At 34.1% G+C, this 19,234-nt stretch overlaps 1 long non-coding RNA gene across 1 annotated transcript in view; it reads left to right on the top strand.

Moving 5' to 3' along the window:
* Positions 1-19,234, top strand: part of LOC140602186 (uncharacterized) — a 422,601-nt gene that overhangs the window by 42,130 nt on the left and 361,237 nt on the right. The window lies entirely within an intron of this gene.

Below are 19,234 nucleotides of genomic sequence, written 5' to 3'. Positions count from 1 at the left end.
AATATGAAGGCCTGAAGATCACCGGTCTTCAGAGTTTGCAAAGGTGTCTATCAATAATTTCTTTTATTTCTGTAGATGCATGATATTCTTCCTAGCTAGCAGAAGAATCCATTTCCTCTCCTATTGAACAAGACTGGCCTTGACTTGACTTCATTTAACAACAACAGTTTAAAAATTGTGGTAGATGTGACATAGTATGACTTTTGGAAATGGAAAGGAGACTTTGTCTAGGGAAGTCCAGGATCTCCTGCCTGGGAAGCTATAAAGAATGAGAAATCAAAAGAAAGGAAAGATATCCCTGAAAAAGAACCGACCTGTTCCAGGCAAAAAGTAGCACTCTCATCTCCTACCATCAATGAATATGTGAGGCTGTATTGAATAATTCAGTAACAGTAGAGCCATCCAAGCCAGCAGTACATGGGGCAGAGATGAACTATACAGCAGCCTTTTGCCTGTTCTTTGTGGGAGGAGGAACAGATAACTTTTGTTTTTAATTGGTTATTTTGGGCCATGAGTTGTGAGGCATTGTCTTAAGGACATGATTTTCTAGTAACAAATTAGAATGAGCTTGTTTTCCTGAAGTCCTGGAATATTACTTTAGCTGTATGTCATGATTAGAGAGAAATGAATGTATGCTTGTTTAAACTGCTGTCAGTTTGATTTTCTAAATCATACTACTAACAAAGATCCTCCCCCAACAAAACATCAGTTAGATCCTTTGAAGCCCTCTTTTCAACCTTGACCTTCTTGCCAGGCTGGCATTGCCCAGTTCCAGTAAAAATTGTGCTAAGGCAGTTTAGAGAGAAGTCTCCCATTTTTGATATCTGATGACTCTAGTATCTGATCAAGTTTCTCATCCTCACCTTTGATATATGAGTGTTTGACCTGCCTTCAGGAAGAATCTCATGTTCACTTTAGCCGGAACCCCCAGTTGATGTCTCTTCCTAATATTTTTTCATCTACTGGCTCCCTTGCTCTGTTCCTTGGTTACAAATCCTCAGCTGTCTTTGCTGTGTGTAGAATTGAGCCAGATTTCTCTCCCCTGTTACAATAGTCTTGACATCATTTGCAACTTTCCTGAATAGAGTCTTCCTTGCCATTTTATCAAGTGTCAGAATATTTTTTTTAACCCTACCAGATCTAGTACTTTCCGATTCAGGGGTCTTTCTCAGAAATTAACTTCGAGGACTCAGTGACGATCAGGCAACTAGATTGATTTTAGAAGAGCTTTTTTCTTTTGTATTGACTGCTTTACCATTATCTGCACTAATGGGACCATTAAGCCTGTGGGGCCCCATCAATAGGAAATAGCTTATTATTTTAAGGTAAGGAAAGTGATGAGGATCAGAAATGTTTTAATATCTGCTTTTCCAATAAGTAAGTGTCTTTTCTGAGAAATGATTGTTCAAGAGAGTATATTTTCATTGGCCTGGTACATATCATGGAAGTTACTAGAAATTGAAAATGTGCAGAAAAAAATATGTTATTTCTGTTTGTATCTCAGATAAATTTGGGACATCGATTCACTTCCCTCAATTTCTGGACCTAGTTGTCACATTGCTTCAGCTCCAGAAATTTCCTCTCCAACAAAATTATCAACCAAAGGCCAAAGTATTTGGTTTTGGCTCTAAGCCACAGATTTATAGAATTCACTGGACCTTTTGGGATTTCTTTTGTGTTGTTTCTCTTTTCCCCTTGGTCTTCCCAGCTTTTGATAGATACAGGCTTTTATTTGATCTGGGAAAATCAAAAGCCTGGATTCTGGCCAGAATAAGTCCTGCAGTGTAGATATTTAGAAGAATTACATGGAAATAATGTTAGTGGGTCAATGGAATGAAAATACAAAGTCAATTTTAAACAAGAAGGTTCTATGTTAGTAACTATCAATATCATTGAGATGTCAGAAATTCTGCTGGGAAATATTTACACTTCTTACAAGAAATTGTTATATTGTTACCAGACATAGTCTAGCAGTATTTCAATTTTTAAATAAAGCAAGGAATCATAAATAGCATGTAAAAGTGAATATATACTATAACAGATTAAGGGAAAGATTTAGATAATCCTTTGAACAAAAGAACAGGTTTAATTATAGATATCATGAATGATATTATCTTATTATAGCATGAATTAAAACAATTCTGGGGAAAAATCCATTTGGAGATACACATTGGGACTAAACCCCACAAAGATGGTGGTGAGTGTTAGAAAAAGACAATTCCTCGGGATTCCTGGGTGGCTCAGAAGTTTAGCACTGCCTTCAGCCCAGGGCATGATCCTGGAGACCTGGGATCGAGTCCCACGTCGGGTTCCCTGCATGGAGCCTGCTTCTAGTCTCTGCCTCTGTGTGTGTGTCTCTCATGAATAAATAAATAATATCTTAAAAAAAAAAAAGAAAAACAAAATTTCTGTCTTCCCAGTAATGGTGGGAAAAATTAAATCTCATGTGTTAGTGTTAGACGGAGTTTATTATGGATGGACTTGATTTTTACGCAATGGGTATAGCCTTTTTTTCTTTTTTTAAGAAAATCTATGTAAAAGGGTGGAGAGAATATTTGTAAGGTAGGGGGAAAATGTCTATTTTTGAATGGATTACAAGCTTAGAGAGCTGGATGAGGAGAATATAGGGACAAGAGGGAGACTGACTAGTGGGCTTATAATAAAGACTTAGGTTGTTGCTGATATTGCCTGATCATTTATTTCGCACTGTTTTGCAATGCTGTTTTAAAAATCTGATTGCCAGTCATGTGAAAGAAGTGGAGACCTGAAGCACTTATCCAAATAAAGCTGTTTCTGCAATATATTACTAGCTTGAGTTACCCGGATAGTTCAAATTTTGTTCTTTGCATATGCAGATAATTTTTTTTTTGTATTCTTGAGGATAGGCATGGGGAAGACATTTTTAGCTTTGTTTTAAGTATGTCTGATGTATGGAAAATGGCTCTTTGTAAAACAACTATTATTTACAAATGATTTCCAGGCAAAATGCTGTAATTCCCTGCTCCACTGGTTGTGATGTGGGACCCACTCATTCCATGTTCCTGGAGGCTTTTTTCACTTCAGGGAGCTTGTGGATTTCCCAGTCCCTGAACATATGCTTTCATAAGAATGCAGTCTCTATGTTTAATTTCATTTACCTTTGTGTAACTCACCACACACATAAGACAATTCTTTCCCAGGTACAAATACTGAATGTCTTATGGATATATATGAGGAAAAAAAATCTTTGGGGATGTGACTTTTATTTTGAATGAATGAATGAACAAATGACAAAATCCCAAAGAAACAAGCAACTAAAGAATTGCCAGATTTGTGGGCTGTGCTGTCATCACTGTTTTAATTCCTTTAGGAATTATAAGCTAGCAGCAAAAATCCACTCTCTGAATATATTATGAATCATTATTTATTCCCTTTAAATAGAATCAAAGTAAGGACAATATTTCAAATGCATATCTAATTATGATTGTTCATCATCTTCCATCTTGACCTAAATCTTCATGTTAAACCTCTTACCCTAACAGAGAGGAATCAGGAGACAGACTTTGTTTCATCTTGTTCTCCTTAGACCTAATTTATTTCAATTTCATTACTAACAGGACAACATCTGTGTTCTCAATCCTTTTACCTTAGTTCTTAAATTCATCTTCAGAAATTATACAAGGAGGTAGTTGGAAAATTTCTTAGCCTCTTGTTTTATTCTCTATCAACTTGTTCCGGAATAAAGACTTCCTCACCTATTTTTAAACTCTTTATGAATTTCTTGAATCAGGCTACACCTTCTACCACATAATGATTCTATTCTGATTAGTAATTATTTTGAAAGCACCTTAGGCTGCATTAATTTCATTTGCCATAGAATATAAAAGTTGTCACTCATAAGAATATCTAAAAAGATATTTTCATTTCAATTTTTTACATTTTGGTTTTAAAGTTACTTTAAAATCACTTCAGAAAGTTAAAGTAATAATTTCTAGCAAAGGTTGGTGTTGTCTTTGATTTATAGGAATGTGTTTGCAGAGTCTAGTAAGTGGTGATATCTCATGCTTTGGGCCTTTGCAGGTCCTATGCTCAGTCAGAATCACCTTCCTTCACCTGGTACTCCTGGAAACCACTAATAAACTTTAACATTATCTCCTCTTTCTTCCTAATATTGTAAAAATAGTACTTATTATAAGAAAACTTACACAAGCTTCTGCATGAAGTTTATCACCTTAATGTATCTGTATTTCTATTAAATGATTAAAAAGCTGCCTAAGCTCATTCCCTCCACCTGCTCTTTGAATTCGATCCCTTGCCACTTATTATTTTAGGACACTGCTTCGGCTATATCCCCAATAGCTTCCACTCTAGTTCTGCGCTCCTCTGTATAGCAAAACTCCTCAGAAGAGTTGTCATTGTTAGCTGGCTCTACATTTCCAATTTTATCTCCTCCTGAATCCATTTCAGTTGGACTTTTTGTTGGTGAATTACACTGACACAGATCTTTTCATTGTCATGTAAACTTTAAATCATCAAATCCAATGGCCATGTTACCTCAAAGCAATCAAACTATTCATACATAGTATTTGACCCATTTGATCCATCTCTCTTTTGAAAATCATTCCTCAGGTTTCTTGTAAGACATATTCTCTCACTTTTCTTCTTAGATAATTAATTGTCCACCCCTCATCAGTGTCCTTTGCTAGTACCTGTCTACTTCTTAAATATTAATGGGGATTGGGACTTCAGACCTTATGCAGATAATCTCATCCTGTCCCATGTCCTTAAATACTATGTACACATTGACAGATCTCACATTTTTATTTCCAGTACCGACTTCTCCTGAACTCTCTAATTGTATATCTAATTTGATATATTTCCATTTAGATGTTTAATTTACTTAAGAAGCTTAAATCTTCTGTAATCAAACTCATGCTTTCTATGTTCCAAACTTGCTCCTCCCATGACACTTTCCCTCAGTAAGTGATAGTGAAAATCTATTAGTTCATCAGGCCAGAAAGCTTAGAATTACCAATGATTCCTCTTCTCTGATAATCCATGCCTAATCTATCAACAAATCCATCCTGCAGTATCTTCAAAATAAATTCCAAATCAAACCACTTCTAATCCTTAGCATTGCTACCCAACTCTAAGGCATCGACCTTTATCATCTGGATTATTGCTGTATCTTTCTAACTCATATCTCTGCTTCTATTTGTTATGTTATTAAAATTATATAGAATTGGCAAAAGTAATAGATATATTAGATGGAGGCTAATCAGATTTAAATCAGATGAAAGTATTTTTTTTTTTTAATTTTTGGAAGGTGTAGAGTTTGGCTTTAGTTTTTGTTTAACTATGCAGAAAAAGAGTGGCAAAAATTTGTGTAGAGATCTCTTTAAATCTTTAAGTACTAAACCATGCATGTGAAGGATAAGATTCCATAGGGCTATGCAAAGAATGAAAAATGGAGAAGAGCTATCATGAGGAAACTTCACACTAAATAATTACCAGGAACAGGGCTGAGAGACTTTTGAGTCTGGTCAGTCAGAATAGGGAGATCATGTTGAGAACTCAGGAGATTTCACAGAGAAATCAGGTCATGACAAAGAAGTAGAGCTAAAGTAGATAGAACTACATGAAAAGGGATCTAAACAAATGGTAAACATGTTGGTAAATATAATAGACTTTAGTGTATTTTTTTTAAAATTACTCTGAAAGATTATTATCTATTTAAAGCAAAATGATAGCAATGTGTATGGATTTATAGTATAGGGAGAAGTAACATTTATGATAATAATACCAAAAAAATAAGTTTGAAAACTGGTAAGTTAAAGATGCATATTTTGCCCAATAGGACACCTCATAAAAGATAATTAAGTGAAAGCCAAAGACAAGATATAAATTAATATGAAAATACTCAATCCAAATGATGGAAGGAAAACAAAATAAAACAAGGAAACTATGAAATACATAGAAAGCTGGTTGCTAAGGTTAACATAAATCTGACTATATCAATAATATATTAAATGTAAATTAACTAAACATGCCAATTATAAGGCAATGGGCCTCAGAATGAGTAAAACAAAGCCATTTCCAACTATATATTCTCTTTAAGAAACATATTTTAATTATAAACAGACATGATTTCAAAGTAAAGGGATGGAAAAAAAAAACATGTTGTGCAAACCCTAATATTAGGAAAGCTGAAGGAGTCTCTTGAGGTGGCTCAGTCAGTAATGCATTTGTCTCTTGGTTTCAGCTCAGGTCATGATTTCAGGGTCATTGGATAGAGCCCTGCATTGGGCTCTGTGCTCAGTGGGGAGTCTGTTTGAGATTCTCTCTCCGTCTCCTTCTGCCCCTTCCTCTGCTCATGGGTATGTGGGCACTGCTCTCTAAATAAATAAGTCCATAAAATCTTTAAAAAAATAAGAAAGCTTAAGTGCCCATATTAATATCAGACAAAGTTGACTTTAGTACAAGAAATATTACTAGAGATAGAGTGACATTCCCCAATAATAAAAGGATAAACTTCTTTTAAAAAAGATTTTATGTATTTGAGAGAGAGAGAGAAGAGAGAGAGTGCATGTGGGGGTGGACAGTGGGAAGGGACAGAGGGAGAGGAAGAAGCAGACTCCATGCTAAGCAGGGAGCCCAATGTGGGGCTTGATCCCAGGTCCTGGGATCATGACCCAAGCCAAAGCAGATGCTTAACCAATTGAGCCACGCAGGCCACCTGATAAAAGGGTAAATTAATTAAGAAACATAATAAGCCTGAATGTCTGTGCAGAAAACATAAAAAAAATTTGAACACATAAGGCAAGTACTGATGAACCTGAAAGAAATAGATAAATCCACAATTAAAGTTGGTAATTTCGATTTTTCTCTATCAGTATATAACAGGTAGTCAGAAAATCAGGAAGTGTGTAGAATACTTGAATGACATTATCAACCAATTTAACCTAATTAGCATTTATAGAACACTACAGCCAGTAACATATTACTTTCAATTGTACATGGAACATTAATCAAGATAGACAATATGCTTGGCCATAAAAGTCTCAATAAATTTAAAAGAATGGAAATCACTTAGAGTATGTTCTCTGAAAACACAAAATTAAATTAGAAATAGATAAAAAATATATCTGGGAAATCCCAAATATTTGGAAACTTTGCACAATAGTTCTAAACAACTCATGGGTCAAAGAAGAAAATATAAGGGAAATTAGAAAGTATTTGAAGCTGAATAAAAGCACCACTTGTTAAAATTTGTAGATTGCAGCAAAAGCAATATTTTGAGGAAAATTTGTGCTTTAGATCTTTATATTAGAAGGATCAGTTCGAGATCGGTGATCTAGACTTCTGAGCTTGCACCTTAAGAAGCTCAAAATATAGTAAACTTAACCCAAGATAGTATAAGGAAAAAAAAAAAAGACAAGAGTAAAACTAAAGGAAATTGAAAACTATAGAAGATGGGGAGAATCAGTGCAGTAAGCAGCAATAAATTTGAATGACAACACTTAAGCCTCCTCAAAACAATAGTCCCAAATGTCCTGTTTATTAATTCACAGCATGTAAAATGTATGCATCATTAAGCTTCCTTTGATTTTGTTTATATGTCATTTGGTTTAGAAGGTTATAACACTGACAGATATTAAAATCTTATAGGAGAAGAGATGTTATTTTTAAAATGCCTACATTCGATTTTATATTTGAAGGATTATCTAATCTGATCTGTCCTCCTGTAGGTACTCTCTCTCAGCAGTAGGGTGCCATAGAGCTTCCTTATATAGTATAGTTGCTCTTTTCTTATAGATAATACTTCATTATAGAAAATGCTTTCTGGTTGACCTACTGTGGAGTTTGTAGCTCCTGCCTGGACCTGGACTGCTATAGTGGATAAATGTCAAGGTTCATATTGTAATTTCAGAACAATCCCTTTAAAATTATAACAATCCTTGGTTTAGTTTTTGAGACCTCTTGAGTATGCCACCATCCTGACCACCCCCCCTCCCATCTAATCAGAATCTCTGGCATGCTTTTGTTAGAAGGGACATATTTAACAAATGTAGATATAAAGATAGGGCTATTACCTTGGTGACCGTGGGACTAACATTACATATTTTTCTTTCTTTTTATAAAAGTCATCTTTAAGATGAGGCTCATTTATAAATCTTCTAAGGACCTTTTGAGACTGAGACACTCAGAATTGTGAACCTGAAAAATAAATATTTTTTAGCTTTCCTAGTTGTCTCTGATACCTATATATGGAAAGACAGTTTTGTTAAAGTTTATAGGCTGAATCTGACTGTCTGGGTTTTTAAAAAATAGGACAGAACTTAACATAAGTATTTATTTAGTCCACGTGGACATAAATATTGCCAAATTATGACAAGAATAATGTTGTTCAGTGTTGCCTGCAAGCTAGCAACATCAGCATCATCTAGGTGTTTTATAGAAATGCAATTTTTCATGTCCAAACCCAAACCTGGCCCCTAGGAGTCAGTGTTTCAATAAGCCCCCCAGGTGATTCTCAGTCCAAATTGAAAGAAGCACTGACTTAGAACATCTCAAATGTGAGAGACATCTACCATTGTCTGCTAGATTTTTAATCAAGTGGTCTAGTATTCATAAACCTCTGGGATCCAATAGATTTCTAATAGAAAGTAAGTGCAAGTCTAGTTAAACAACCCTTCTCTGTTCCTGGATTTTGAAAGAGAGAGCAAGTGAATATCAATAAACAATTGATTGTAAAGAGTTTTATGTTATGTGGTTAAAATATATGTCCCAAGAGCAGACTACCTTAGTCCCTCAGAAACGTGTATAACTAATGCCTCTGCTGTTTGTTTTCTATCCCTTTCTTTACCCTTTTTCTTCAACATTTCTTATTTATGGAGAAACACCATTCACCAACCTGGCAATGAAAATGCCACTTATTTTTCTAACTCAAATATACAATGTAATCTGGGAGTCATAAAAATACCATCTCTTTTCCCATAACATTATATTATTGGTCAATATTACAACCTTTTAACCAAAAGACATATAAACAAAATCAGGGGAAGCTTAGTGATGCATAAATTTCACAGGCTGTATATTAATATGCTGGACATTTGTGACTATTACTTTCATGGGGCTTGAGTGTTGCCATTCATGTTGATTCCGACTTACACTGACATGTCATTACTTTTTTTTAATTAACACTCCGGGATTTGGGGGGATCATGTGGAAATCACATATTCTGCACAAAAAGCTCCCTTTAGCTCATTTATTTTTATGTCTAAAGTCTTTTGCTTTATGTGTGTTTTGTTTATGCTGAAGAGATTAGTTCAGTATGCAGTAAGTGATAGAGAGGGGAGAGAGAGTCCAGTGTCGCCATTTCCAACCTCTCACATTCTTCTTAGACTTAGTGGTAAAAGCTGTATTTTTTACCCTTGCAGAGCAAAAGAGAAAACGTTGTGTGTCTGCCAGCCACATTGAAAATAGTGTAAATTAGTTATGCAGCAGAACTATTTTCCAAATATGATTGCACTGTATAGTATTACTTGTATTTGCATACTGGCAAAAGAGTGATTGTTATTTTGTATGAAATTCTATAGTGTTAGCTTTAAAACGGGAAAATGCAGCAGAATTATAATCCTGTGATCACTAAGAGCAATATTTCAAAGAAGTATTTACTGATAGAACTTTCCTATGCTCCTGCTCAACCATAATTCATTCACCCTTTGAACAGAAAATGGGGAAGGCTAATTCCTTTGGAAAGCAGAATTTATCATGCAACGTGTTTTGTACTATAAGGGAAATAATAACAATGCTCTCTCAACATAAAGCCCTTTTCTTCTGAGTGAAGCAAAGTGGTTTATGCATAGGATGTGCAGAATCCTGCCAGGATCTCAGTGAGGACAGGACCAAATTCCATGTGCTTCTGTTGTAAATATCTGCAACACAGAGAGAATTTGGCAGGCAGACCAACCAAGAAAACAGTTGATCTTCTTGAACCCAGGTTTAGTGTATTGTTCATGTTATTTTAAATCATCTGATAATATGAAGGAAATGTACATTAAAGTGGAAAGTTATAAAAATTAATTATATATGTTGGATGGGTAGAAGTAAGCGTATTTCCGTGCTAGGCAAAACAAGCTAGAAAACTCACCTCACTGTTACTGGATCCTTCTGATTAAAACATTGGAGTTATTTATGGCTTAATTCTATCTTGAATTGGAAAATGCTCAAAAAATTTATGAAATTGTAGGATTTTAGAATTAGGAGGTAATTTAGTTTTGAAAATTTTTTTTAAAAAGATGTATTTATTTTAGAGGGAGAGCATGCAGGAGGGAGGGGCAGAGGGAGAGAAAGAAAGAGTCTTTTTAAATACGATTTATTTTTTTATTTTAGAGAGAGAAAAAGAGAGAGCACGAGTGGAAGGAGGAGAGGGGGGAGGGAGAGAGAATCTCAAGCAGACTCCATGCTGAGTGCAGCCATGCTGAGTGCAGAGCCCAAATCAGAGCTCCATCTCACAACCATAAGATCACAACCAGAGTGGAAACCAAGAGCTGATGCGTAACTACTGTACCACCCACATGCCCTGGTAATTAATTTATTTTTAAGATGAACACAGAGTTTGGTCTGGGGTAGGTATTCAGATTTACAGAACCATATTCAGAAATTCTAAATGATGTGACTGAGGTCTCATGATTAGTTGTGATAGTTCTGGGACTCCTATGATAGTCAGGTGCTCCTTCCTTTAAGGAACCATCTTGTTAGAAAAATAACTTCATGAAGTGAATCTTTGAAGAAGCCCAACTCAAAACACCAAAAACATTTTTTAATAGAGCCATACACAATAGTAAAGGGAAATGAGAATTATGCATTTGGAAGAGCTGTATTGAGATTATAGTGAGTGAAACGTGACATAGGCAACAAGGTAACTATTTCTGATAACTAGATAGGTATACTTTACAGTATATGGGTTTTATTAAGATTTTATTTATTTAGTTGATGGAGCACAAGTAGGGGGAGTGGAAGGCAGAGGGAGAGGGAGAAGCAGGCTCCCTGCTGAGTGGGGAGCCGGATGCAGGACTTGATCCTAGATCTTGGGATCATAACCTGAGCCGAAGGCAGAAGTTTAACTGACTGAGCTGACCAGGCTTTGAAATATTGAAAACTAATAGATTTTTTTCTAATTTGTTATATTTCTTAGTGATTTTAATTCATTCCAAATGCCTTATATTTGATTAGGAATTGGCAGTAGAGTCTTATAAATTTGTTTGAAATTTTCTACTGCAAACAGTTTTGATTATTTATTTAGAAATAAACACTTGTTTTGTTGAAGTGATTCCAAGATTCACCTGTGATTTATATTTTAATAATATTTGTTAGCTTTGAAATATGGGAAAATATAAGCTAAAAAGATGAAGCCCATGACACCCCATCCTGATAACATTGTTTAAAAAAATACATGTGCATCATTTAAAAATTCAATGTAGAAAGCTTTAATATGAAAGGTGATATCCTTTCTTGAAAACAAAACCACAATTAAAAGTTTATTTATTTTCTCAGAGTTTTTTTCTATGGTTATACCAGAGTCTGCAACATCATATCTATTTTTGCAGTAAATAAATGTATTCATCATTCTATGTATGCTTTTCGATTTTTCAAGATCTACTCTTTATCAAGGGAAAGATGCACCCATTTCAAGTATATAATTTTATGAGTCTTGATATACAAATTTGTGCAACCATGACCACAATCAAGCATTTCTAATGCTGATGCCCAAACTTAATGCCCAAGATTTCCGTCATGCTTCCTGCTCATCAATCTTTTCTACTCAGGCACTGATATGAATTCTGTCAAGTGCAGATTCATTTTTCTTCTTGTAAGAGTTCAAATAAATAGGATCATGCTATATGTACTTTGGTGTCTGGGCTCTTCAGGTCTTTGTCCTAACACCATTTATTTAAGAAGCTGTCCTTTCCCCATTGTATATTCTCAACTCCATTGTCATAAATTAATTGACCATGTATGTATGGAATTATTTCCAGACTATTCTGGTCCATTGATGTTTATTTTCATTCCAATACTATACTGTTTTGATTACTTACTTTGTAGTATTGTAGTATTGTTTTTCTTTGAAATCAAGGAGTATGGTATCTCCAGCTTTGTTCTCCTTTCTTAAGATTACCTTGGCTATTCAGAGTCTTAGGGCTCCATACATTTTTATGGTTGTTTGTACTATTTCTGTGAAAATACTATTGGCATTTAGATAGGGATTCTTTGACTCTTTAGATTGCTTTGGGGAGTATGGACACTTGAACAGTATTAATTCTTCTAATCCATGAACAAAGAAGAATATCCTTTTCTTTAAGAATATCCTGTTTTTTTTTTTAATGTTCTTCAATTTCTTTATCAATGTCATAGCTTTCTGTGTACAGATTTTTCACCTCCTTGATTAAATTTATTGCTAGATATTTTATTATTTTTAATACAATTGGAGATGGGATTGTTTTCTTAATCTCTCTTGTTGATAGTTTGTTTTTAATGTATAGAAACACACTTAATTTTTGATATTGATTTTGTGTCCTGCAACTGCACTGAATTTGTTGATTAGTTCTAACATGGGGATTATTTTGGTGCAGTTTTTATTTTTTTAATTAAAAAAAATTTTTTTTGAACATTTATTTATTTTAGAAAGTGAAGAGGAGCACAGAGAGAGAGACAAAGAGAGAGAGAGAGAGGCAGAGAAAGTCCTGAGAAGACTTTACTGTGCTGAGTGTGGAGCCTGGTATAGGGACCGATCCCATGACCCTGAGAGCATGACCTGAGCTGAAACCAAGAGTCAGTCCCTTAACTGACTGTGCCACCCAGGTGCCCCTTGGTGGAGTTTTCAGACTTTTCTGTATATATCATGTCATCTACAAATAGTAACAATTTTACTTCTTCCTTTCTGATTTGGATGCCTTTTGTTTCTTTTTCTTGTTTATTTACTCTGGTTGGACTTCTATGTTGATTAAAAGTGGTCAGAATAGGCATCCTTGTCTTTTTCTGATATTGGAGGAAAAGTTTTTAGCTTTTTACTGTTGAGTATGATGCTATCTCAGAGCAGAGATACTTTTTTTTTTGTAGGTGAAGACATTCTCTTCTATTTTTAGCATGCTGGAATTTATTTTTTTGTGAATGTGTGTTGAGTTTTTTTCAAATGTGATTTCTTCATTTATTCAGATGATCACATGGTTTTTCTCCTTATTTTGTTAATATTGTGATAACATATTGATTGGGTTTTGCATGACCAACCAACTTTGAATTCTCAAAACTCTCCTGCACATTGGGTTTCATCCTTTCTATAATTGCTAATTTAACGTCAAATATTTTAAAAGGATTTTCTGTATTGGGGCACCTGGGTGGCTCAGTCAGTTAAGCATACAACTCTTGGTTTTGGTTCATCTTGGTTTTGGATCATCATGATCTCAGTGTGGTGAGATCCAGCCCTGCCTTGGCTCCTTAGTCAGTGGGGGGTCTACTTCCCTTCTCCCTCTTTCTTTGCTCCTCTCCTCTCTCTCATGTGCACATACTCTCTCTCAAGTAAATAATTAAATCTTAAAAAAAAATTTTCTGCATTTATGTTTTAAGGAATTTTGATCTATGGTATTTCTTCCTTTTTAAATTTTAATGTTTTGGTTTTGTTATTAAAGTATTTCTGGTCTTATAAACTGGGGATTATGCCTCCTTTGTATTTTTTCTGGACAAGTTGCTATAGGCTTTGCACTATTCTCACTTAAATGTTTGACAATGCTCTCTGACAGTAAAAACATCTGGTCATGGAGATTTTTTTGTAGGAATATTTTCAACTGCAAATTTAATTTCTATATTTAATATAATACCTTTAGATTTTTAAATTTCTTCTTGTGACAGCATTAGACATTTTTTAAAAATTTTATTTATTTATGATAGAGACAGAGAGAGAGGCAGAGACACAGGCAGAGGGAGAAGCAGGCTCCATGCACCGGGAGCCCGACGTGGGACTCGATCCCGGGTCTCCAGGATCGCGCCCTGGGCCAAAGACAGGCACCAAACTGCTGCGCCACCCAGGGATCCCTAGAAATTTTTTTTTTAAAGAATATTTTACATTTTAGGGTATTTTTACATTTTGTCAGTTATTGAATTTAGTATGATAAGTTTGTTAATAATAGCTCTTTGATTCAAGGTGTTGGTGAAATGTGTTTTCTTTTGATCAGTCGATCTAGAAGTTTATCTAAATTTTTATTGAAATATTTCAAAATGTACTCAGTTTTGCTGTTTTTTTTTTTCCTGTGCTTTATTTCTTCTTTCACTGATTTCTGTGCTAATTAAAAAAAATTCTTCTATTTATTTTGACTACCTTTCTCTTTTTTCAGGGTTTCATTAACGGAAAACTCAGTCCACTGAATTTGAACCTTTCTTTTTGGTTGGCTCATGAAACTAAATTTATTTTTAGTTGCAGTATAGTTGACACACAATGTTTACATTACTTTCAAGTATACAACACACTGATTCAATAACTCTATGTTATTATAAATTTTCTTCTTAAAATTGCTTTGCTGCATTCTGCAAATTTTATTTTTTGCCTTTTCATTGTGGTTCAGTGAAATATTTTTTAATTTCCTTGGTGAATTCTTTGATACATGAGATATTTAGAAATATGCTGCTTAACATGCTGTTTTAGGGACTTTCTTGGTAGTTTGTAATCATTTATTTTTAATTTAATTATGTTGTAGCCTGAGAATACCAGGCTACAACCAGTTCTATCCTTGAAAATCTATTAGGGACTGTGTTGTTTATGGAAAAGGAATGTATATTTTTGTAGCTATCTGGTGTACTATTTTATAACAATCAGAACCATGTTTGTTGTTAGTAAATTGTTCAAGTATTCTGTAAGCTTATTTTTTAACTATCAGCTTTATCAATTTTGCAAGAGATGTTTTGGAGTAATGCTGTAATTATGGATATATATTTTTCTTTTTTCAGTTTTATTATTTATTTATTTATTTATTTATTTATTTATGTATTTATTTATTTTTAAAGATTTTATTTATCTATTCATGAGATACACAGAGAGAGAGAGAGAGAGGCAGGCAGAGGGAGAAGCAGGCTCCATGTAGGGAGCTGATGTGGGACTTAATCCCAGGTCTCCAGGATCACACCCTGGGCTGAAGGCAGTGCTAAGCCACTGAGCCACTTGGGCTGCCCTATTTTTTTTATTTTTAAGTTCTTTTTTTTGCATACATATTTTTGATTGATATGTTTTCTTGATTAATTTATGCTTCTATCATGAAGAAATGCCCCTTTTCATCTTGGGTAATATTCTTTCTCCTGAAGCCTATTTTTTTTTTCTGAAGCCTATTTTATCTTAAATTAATATATCTTGTGTAGCTTTCTTATTATTTGAATTTGCATGACATACATTTTCCTTCTTTTCACTTTTAAATTATATCTGACTTTTCATTAAAGGCTGTTCCTTATAGACAATTTATAGTTCAGTATTATTTTATATCTAATCTGACAATATCTTCCTTCTAAATAGTGTGTTTAGACTCTTTACATTGAATGTAATTATTACTAGATGAAATATCATTGTACCATCTTTTTGTTTTCTTTTGTCTCACCAATTCTCAATTATTATTATTATTTTTTACTTTTTAACTGCTGTAATGGTAGTAAAATTGGTTCTGGGTTTTTATGTATTCATTTGGTTAGGCCATAGTCCTCAGTTACACTACCAAACAGTAATCTATATTTTACTGTGTGGTATTTTGTAGATGTGGTTAACTTTTACAATCAATTGACTCTAGCTAAAGGATATTACCCTTGATAGTGTGTACAGACTTCATATAATCAGTTGAAAGATCTTAAGAACAAAACTGAGGTTTCCTGAAGGAGATTAAGCTCCCCATACAGCATCTGCTCTTGCCTGAGATTTTCCAGCATGCCATCCTGTCCTATAGAATTCAAATTTACATATCTAGACTCCACAATTGTATAACCCAATTTCACGAAATAGATCTCTCTCTGTATACATATGTGTTTACACACACATGCACATACACACAAACCCATAAACACACATACATACATATATATGCCATATACATATGCAAACAAACATATATGTGTATTTTTCTGCTTCTTTGGTGAACAGTAACATGAATTTTATTTCCAAGAGTGTTTCTAGAAGGAAAGAATCTTAAAGATAAGTTTTTAAAATTGGTTCTGGGTTTTTAAAAATTTGTTAACTAATATGATTAGATTTATAGGCATTAATGACACTATTTCCAGTTGTAAAGAGGACATTAGTAATCTTATATGAATGACAATAGAGATAAGTAAAATATCATCATTGGATACTACTAAGCAAATACTGTTATGGACTGAATATTTGTATCTCCCCTATTTGGAGGTGGGAAATTTGGGGTATAATTAGGTCACGAGGATGAAAATCTTATGAATGCGATGAATGCCCTTAGAAGAAAAGGCCAGAGAGCTAGCTTGCTCTTTCCCTCCACAGAAAGATATGCATGAGATACACAGTCTGCATTCTGGAAGAGGGTCTTCACTAGAACCCAACTATGCTGGTACCCTAGTCTCAGACTTCTAGACTTCAGAACTATGAGAAGTAAATTTGTATTGTTTATAAGCTACCCAGCCTATGGTTCTTTGTTATAGAAACCAGAACTGATTAACATAAAATGTATGGAAGACAAGCTGACCATGTGTTAAAAATTCAAAGCAGAATTTATATATTTAAATTTTATATATCAAGTGCATAGCATTTGTATTTAGAAAACCAATCTAGGAGAATAGTTGTACTAAATATAAAAATATTAAAAATCCAAGTTAAAGATAAGTTATCACTTTATGTTAGCTTTATTACTTTGTCATTTCTTTTTTAATTACTCTGTGTTGTATTTATTCATGTGTATTTCCTTTAAAATGTCACACAACTTAAATGTATTTATTTCTGTTATTCATAGGGAATCCCATACTCAGCCTGATACTTCTGCTATGTGGTAATATATTTTTAAGGCTGAATTTGCAACTTCTTCATTCTCTTCATTTACAAGCACAGTAGGAGAGTTTTATCTCAAGTTTTCCTCCAGGTTGAATTACCTCCAAAGTATAAACTCAAAACTAATGACAAATAATGTGTTGGTATTTAGAGTATGATATTTCAGCATACATGTAATATGTTACTATAGGTTTTAAAGTTTGAATTAATATTTGTGTATTAACCCAAGCTTTATCCATGGGTCACAGGAGTTCTGTGACACATCTTTTGATGTAAATAATAGCTTAGAACCCTCCTTTCCAATTATAAAATACATTGATCCTAAATTTTCATTTTTAAAATTAAAACAGTATAATTGGCAAAAATAAATATAGCATGACTGTTAACTATTCACTTCTTTGCTTTATTTACTACAATTCCACCTTCGTTAGCAATATATAGTTTTTATATTGAACATTAAGATTAGTCCCTGCATTTCCTAAACAGTGGAAATAGAAGAGGGATTTAATATGACAGGTGTTGATTTAGTAGGCTCCAATGGAGAGTGAATTTTCTTCTTGACTGTGTGCCTAATACTTTTGGAAGGCATTGAGCATTTGCCTGAGGCCTGTAAACATTGAACTTTTAGTTCAAAATGCTAGAATATATATTATGCAATTCTTTATGTGTGCTTGATTTAAAATAAAAGAAATTCCTGTAGAAGTTTTCCTCATTAATCTACCCAATTTGATTCAACAGACTCTGACTCAGAGCTATGCAATTATTTGCTGACATAAATAAGCCTAATGGGTATCAATACTTGAAACCTGAGGGTAATTTGTTTTGACTTTGGTATCTAAGTTATTCTAAACTATGAGTAACTAAAGCTAGAACTTTCCAAAATTAAACATATTTGTTAGCTCCATTCATGTATTTTTGTTGTTTCTTATTCCGCTATTACCCTGAGGAATATAGGATTATCTCTATAGTTTTAATAATGAAGAAAGGTTTATTTTAAAGTTAGTATGACATATTTTAAAGATTAAGAATAACCATCTGCTGTTTTTTTCCCAAATATAAACCAATTTTAAATAATAGCAGATTCACCGTATCTTTTACAATGGAAGACTTTCATCTTATGCACATGAGCCAAATCTGTATTTCAATATCTGTTTCTCATTTTTAAAAAATAAATTAGGTCCAATTTTCTTTTGTCTTCTGGACATTTTTATGTATATTCCCTACTGGACACAAACTCAGTTTTGACCATTACCACCTCCAAACTACTTCTTTCTCCTGAATTCCCCTGTCTATAAACTCAGTATTTTCTCAACCACCAAAACTTAGTTACTTCTTCGTCCCTTACTGCCTCTCCCCATCCAATTAGTTGTGGGGTCTGTGCATCCTAATTCCGCCTTTTAGATCTAGCCTTTTCCTTTGGATGCCTCCTGCTGTCTTTCATTACTTTGCACTTGGTCTATTTAAATAATTTATATTTTCCTTCTGATATAACATTGACAGTGCTGCCAAACTGCTTCCAGCAATGTTCAGTTCTGATATCATTTGCCTGCTTGAAACATGTCAATTCCTTCCCATTGACTACTAAGGGCCACCAGTTTAGGCACAATCCCTTGGAACTGTTTCTGTTTCTTGGTTTCAGTCTCTTATAGAAGCTTCAGGGAGGGAATGCCTATGCAGCTTATGTTACCTTGTCTTCTTACTACTCAGCATTATGTCTGGAGAGTATTTGCATAGATCTATGGTCTGCAGATAATAAATCTACAACTGGTTTAAATTGTCAATTGCTGGTTGCCTATGACTCTGAAGAGAAGCTGTCATGTAGATAGCTGAGGTGTCTGAGCAGAACATGTGATTTTTACCTAGACACTAATCGGAGATTTTGAAAAAATACAGTTAAGGAGAAGGAATTTCTGGAATGGCTAGCAGCTAAAACAAGTATCCTCCTTGTAAAAGAGTGATATTAACAAAACAAAACAAAGCACACACAACCTCTTTTTCTGCCAAGGAATCTCATTCATCCAAGTGGGCTCCTTTGGATGGAGAATATGAGCAGAGGAGGGGGAAGATGGCTCGTAGTGGCAGCTCTCTAACCTTTTGAACAGAAACATCTGGTAATAAAACCAACTATAATGCATTCTTATTCCAACAGTTGTCTTGTCAACTGAAATATCTGTTTAATGGGATACAACCCTAAGGCTCATGTAAGGTTCTCCATAA

Source organism: Canis lupus, chromosome 13 (genome assembly GCF_048164855.1).
Source record: "Canis lupus baileyi chromosome 13, mCanLup2.hap1, whole genome shotgun sequence".
Classification (NCBI taxonomy): domain Eukaryota; kingdom Metazoa; phylum Chordata; class Mammalia; order Carnivora; family Canidae; genus Canis; species Canis lupus.
Note: the sequence above shows the minus strand (reverse complement) of the source record. Positions and strands in the feature narration are given on the sequence as shown.